The 6,242-nt window shown below is 33.2% G+C and overlaps 1 long non-coding RNA gene across 1 annotated transcript in view; it reads left to right on the top strand.

Annotated features, from left to right (window-relative positions):
- Nucleotides 1-782: 782 nt before the first annotated feature.
- LOC130316827 (uncharacterized) overlaps nt 783-6,242 on the top strand; it is a 32,026-nt gene continuing 26,566 nt past the window's right edge. The window contains exons 1-4 of the long non-coding RNA XR_008864040.1: nt 783-857; nt 1,959-2,031; nt 3,137-3,209; nt 4,306-4,378. This is a non-coding gene — a long non-coding RNA (uncharacterized LOC130316827). The remainder of the gene's footprint in view (nt 858-1,958; nt 2,032-3,136; nt 3,210-4,305; nt 4,379-6,242) is intronic.

The raw sequence follows: 6,242 nt of genomic DNA, 5'->3' as shown, positions 1-6,242 counted from the left end.
TCCCATTTATGAAAAAACTGTGTAAATAAAAATAAACATATGTGGTATCACCGTGTGCATAAATGTCCAAACTATTAAAATATATCATTAATTAAACTGCAAGGTCAATGGCGTACATGTAAAAAAAATACTAGAGTGCAAAATTGTGTATTTTTGGTCACTTTTTATACCATAAGAAAATGAATAAAAAGTTATGAAAAAGTCAGATCAAAACAAAAGTGGTACAGAACTTCAGATCATGGTGCAAAAAATAAGCCCTCATACCGCCCTTTATACGGAAAAATAAAAAAGTTATAGGGGTCAGAAGAGGACATTTTTCTACGTATTCCTTTTGGTGCATGTAGTTATAATTTTTTTTTAGTAGTAAAATAAAATCAAACCTATATATATTGGGTATCCTTGTGACTGTAAAGACCTACAGAATAAATATAAGGTGCAATTTTTACCGAAAACTGCACTGCGTAGAAACGGAACCCTGTAAAAATTACAAGATTGTTTTTTTTTTTTTTATTTTGTCCAACAAATCATTTTTTTTTGGTTTTGCCGTAGATTTTGGAGTGAAATTATTAATGGTATTACAAAGTACAATTGTTGGCACTGCACTACAATAGAAATAAAATCTGTATCCTCTATATCCCAATGGGTTCCATCTTTTTCTTTTGTTCTTTTTTCTAATGTGCTTTTATAATCCCTGAGACAACTAATTCTGGCCCTAGGGTGTTATATATATTAGCGTCTGTAGCATGAATAAGGGTCATGTTATCATACCAGTGTCTTTTTATAGGTGATTGATGCCCGGTGAGAAGGTGAAAGTGACCTATACCCCTGTCAGCTGCAGGAAAGGAACCAAGAGACAGGTAATTAATATTTATATTAATTACTGATAACAATCACGCTAGATATAACATCTAGACCTGCAGAGATGTCATAGTCTCTACCTTATACATGAAGATATATGTGTTTTTAATAAGTATATCGTCTATAGACAGCTTCTTAGATAACACAACCATGTCTCAGGTAAAGAGATTAGGAACATTTATGATTTCTAATATCTGTTTTTTATTTGTAGTAATCCATTTTTCAATAGACAGACCGCAGATTTAAGACATAACTGTACTGCAAAGAAAAATCTATAAGTTAATGTAATAAATCACATACTATAACTGATTATTGCCATTTAAAACTATGAAAAATACATTATATTGATTATAAAACAGAAATACAGAATGGAGAAAACCGTCTGTGGCTCAAGCTCGACTGCCCCTTTCTTTGAGTGGCCCCTCAATGTTCTGGAAACGGGTGGAGGACATTGTCTCCATTAGAATGGGTCCCCCTACGATGCTTCGGCTGTTGATCTGAAGTGCATTCTGTACTTTGGAACCTCGGGGGCAAACTGTATTTCTGTTATTCATTTTTAGTTTAGCAATTCCCACCGCAAAATGGTTAACCTCTAACCTATATTTCTGCACAAAATTGATAAAGGACATTCCAAGAATAATTTTGCCAAATAAAAATATATAAAATATTCATGATAATTGATAAATAATATTAACAACAATAACACTTTTTATTGAAAAACAAAAAACAATAATAATTTATAAACTATTTAGCTCCTGCCCCCTTCCCCCCCCAAAAAAAAAAACATATATTGCCCTTAAAATTTATGAATAAAGAAACAAAAAATAACACCTACCCCAAACATTGCAAAAACAAAAACCCCAAAAACCTGTCAATAGTCTCTGTCAACATCATCCTGGGAGGCATACTACACTGCACTACAATAGAAATAAAAATCCCTATCATCTATATCCCAATGGGTTCCATCTTTTCTTTTGTTCTTTTTTTCTAATGCGGTTTTATAATCCCTGAGACAAGTAGTTCTCGGCCTAGGGTGTTATATATATTAGCGTCTGTAGCATGTATAACGGACATGTTATCATACCTGTGTCTTTTTATAGGTGACTGATGCCCGGTGAGAAGGTGAAAGTGACCTATACCCCCGTCAGCTGCAGTAAAGGAACCAACAGACAGGTAATTAATATTTATATTAATTACTGATAACAATCACGCTAGATATGACATCTAGACCTGCAGAGATGTCATAGTCTCTACCTTATACATGAAGATATATGTGTTTTTAATAAGTATATCGTCTATAGACAGCTTCTTATATAACACAACCATGTCTCACGTACAGAGATTAGGAACATTTATGATTTCTAATATCTGTTTTTTATTTGTAGTAATCCCTTTTTTAATAGACAGACCGCAGATTTAAGACATAACTGTACTGTAAAGAAAAATCTATAAGTTAATGTAATAAATCACATACTATAACTGATTATTGCCATTTAAAACTATGAAAAATACATTATATTGATTATAAAACAGAAATACAGAATGGAGACAACCGTCTGTGGCTTAAGCTCGACTGCCCCTTTCTTTGAGTGGCCCCTCAATGTTCTGGAAACGGGTGAAGGACATTGTCTCCATTAGAATGGGTCCCCCTACGATGCTTCGGCTGTTGATCTGAAGTGCATTCTGTACTTTGGAAACTCTGGGGCGAACTGTATTTCTGTTATTCATTTTTAGTTTAGCAATTCCCACTGCAACATGGTTAACCTCTAACCTAAATTTCTGCACAAATTTGATAAAGGACATTCCAAGAATTATTTTGCCAAATAAAAATATATAAAATATTGATGATAATTGATGAATAATAATAACAACAATAATAACAGTTTTTATTAAAATACAAAAAACAATAATCATTTATAAAATATTTCGCTCCTGCCCCTTCCCACAAAAAAAAAAAAAAAAACATATATTGCCCTTAAAATTTATGAATAAAGAAACAAAAAATAACACATACCACAAACATTGCAAAAACAAAACCCCCAAAAACCTGTCAATAGTCTCTGTCAACATCCTCCTGGGAGGCTTAATACACTGAAATACAATAGAAATAAAAATCCCTATCATCTATTTCCCAATGGGTTCCATATTTTCTTTTGTTCTTTTATCTAATGCAGTTTTATAATACCTGAGAAAAGAAGTTCTGGCCCTAGTGTGTTATATATATTAGCGTCTGTAGCATGTATAAGGGACATGTTATCATACCTGTGTCTTTTTATAGGTGACTGATGCCCGGTGAGAAGGTGAAAGTGACCTATACCCCCGTCAGCTGCAGGAAAGGAACCAAGAGACAGGTAATTAATATTTATATTAATTACTGATAACAATCAGGCTAGATATGACATCTAGACCTGCAGAGATGTCATAGTCTCTACCTTATACATGAAGATATATGTGTTTTTAATAAGTATATCGTCTATAGACAGCTTCTTAGATAACACAACCATGTCTCAGGTACAGAGATTAGGAACATTTATGATTTCTAATATCTGTTTTTTATTTGTAGTAATCCCTTTTTCAAAAGACAGACCGCAGATTTAAGATATAACTGTACTGTAAAGAAAAATCTATAAGTTAATGTAATAAATCACATACTATAACTGATTATTGCCATTTAAAACTATGAAAAATACATTATATTGATTATAAAACAGAAATACAGAATGGAGACAACCGTCTGTGGCTTAAGCTCGACTGCCCCTTTCTTTGAGTGGCCCCTCAATGTTCTGGAAACGGGTGGAGGACATTGTCTCCATTAGAATGGGTCCCCCTACGATGCTTCGGCTGTTGATCTGAAGTGCATTCTGTACTTTGGAACCTTGGGGGCAAACTGTATTTCTGTTATTCATTTTTAGTTTAGCAATTCCCACCGTAACATGGTTAACCTCTAACCTATATTTCTGCATAAAATTGATAAAGGACATTCCAAGAATTATTTTGCCAAATAAAAATATATAAAATATTAATGATAATTGATGAATAATAATAACAACAATAATAACAGTTTTTATTGAAAAACAATAATAATTTATAAAATATTTTGCTCCTGCCTCCTTCCCCCAAAAATTAAAAAAACATATATTGCCCTTAAAATTTATGAATAAAGAAACAAAAAATAACACCTACCCCAAACATTGCAAAAACAAAACCCCCAAAAAGCTGTCAATAGTCTCTGTCAACATCATCCTGGGAGGCATACTACACTACACTACAATAGAAATAAAAATCCCAATCATCTATATCCCAATGGGTTCCATCTTTTCTTTTGTTCTTTTTTCTAATGCGGTTTTATAATCCCTGAGACAATTAGTTCTGGCCCTAGAGTGTTATATATATTAGCGTCTGTAGCATGTATAAGGGCCATGTTATCATACCTGTGTCTTTTTATAGGTGATTGATGCCCGGTGAGAAGGTGAAAGTGACCTATACCCCCGTCAGCTGCAGGAAAGGAACAAAGAGACAGGTAATTAATATTAATATTAATTACTGATAACAATCAGTCTAGATACAACATCTAGACCTGCAGAGATGTCATAGTCTCTACCTTATACATGAAGATATATGTGTTTTTAATAAGTATATTGTCTATAGACAGCTTCTTATATAACACAACTGTGTCTCAGGTATAGAGATTAGGAACATTTATGATTTCTAATATCTGTTTTTTATTTGTAGTAATCCCTTTTTCAATAGACTGACCGCAGATTTAAGACATAACTGTACTGTAAAGAAAAATCTATAAGTTAATGTAATAAATCACATACTATAACTGATTATTGCCATTTAAAACTATGAAAAATACATTATGTTGATTATAAAACAGAAATACAGAATGGAGACAACCGTCTGTGGCTCAAGCTCGACTGCCCATTTCTTTGAGTGGCCCCTCAATGTTCTGGAAACGGGTGGAGGACATTGTCTCCATTAGAATGGGTCCCCCTACGATGCTTCGGCTGTTGATCTGAAGTGCATTCTGTACTTTGGAACCTCGGGGGCAAACTGTATTTCTGTTATTCATTTTTAGTTTAGCAATTCCCACCGCAACATGGTTAACCTCTAACCTATATTTCTGCACAAAATTGATAAAGGACATTCCAAGAATAATTTTGCCAAATAAAAATATATAAAATATTCATGATAATTGATAAATAATATTAACAACAATAACACTTTTTATTGAAAAACAAAAAACAATAATAATTTATAAACTATTTAGCTCCTGCCCCCTTCCCCCCCCCAAAAAAAAAACATATATTGCCCTTAAAATTTATGAATAAAGAAACAAAAAATAACACCTACCCCAAACATTGCAAAAACAAAAACCCCAAAAACCTGTCAATAGTCTCTGTCAACATCATCCTGGGAGGCATACTACACTGCACTACAATAGAAATAAAAATCCCTATCATCTATATCCCAATGGGTTCCATCTTTTCTTTTGTTCTTTTTTTCTAATGCGGTTTTATAATCCCTGAGACAAGTAGTTCTCGGCCTAGGGTGTTATATATATTAGCGTCTGTAGCATGTATAACGGACATGTTATCATACCTGTGTCTTTTTATAGGTGACTGATGCCCGGTGAGAAGGTGAAAGTGACCTATACCCCCGTCAGCTGCAGTAAAGGAACCAACAGACAGGTAATTAATATTTATATTAATTACTGATAACAATCACGCTAGATATGACATCTAGACCTGCAGAGATGTCATAGTCTCTACCTTATACATGAAGATATATGTGTTTTTAATAAGTATATCGTCTATAGACAGCTTCTTATATAACACAACCATGTCTCACGTACAGAGATTAGGAACATTTATGATTTCTAATATCTGTTTTTTATTTGTAGTAATCCCTTTTTTAATAGACAGACCGCAGATTTAAGACATAACTGTACTGTAAAGAAAAATCTATAAGTTAATGTAATAAATCACATACTATAACTGATTATTGCCATTTAAAACTATGAAAAATACATTATATTGATTATAAAACAGAAATACAGAATGGAGACAACCGTCTGTGGCTTAAGCTCGACTGCCCCTTTCTTTGAGTGGCCCCTCAATGTTCTGGAAACGGGTGAAGGACATTGTCTCCATTAGAATGGGTCCCCCTACGATGCTTCGGCTGTTGATCTGAAGTGCATTCTGTACTTTGGAAACTCTGGGGCGAACTGTATTTCTGTTATTCATTTTTAGTTTAGCAATTCCCACTGCAACATGGTTAACCTCTAACCTAAATTTCTGCACAAATTTGATAAAGGACATTCCAAGAATTATTTTGCCAAATAAAAATATATAAAATATTGATGATAATTGATGAATAAT

This window comes from Hyla sarda, unplaced genomic scaffold (genome assembly GCF_029499605.1).
Source record: "Hyla sarda isolate aHylSar1 unplaced genomic scaffold, aHylSar1.hap1 scaffold_1968, whole genome shotgun sequence".
Lineage (NCBI taxonomy): Eukaryota > Metazoa > Chordata > Amphibia > Anura > Hylidae > Hyla > Hyla sarda.
Note: the sequence above shows the minus strand (reverse complement) of the source record. Positions and strands in the feature narration are given on the sequence as shown.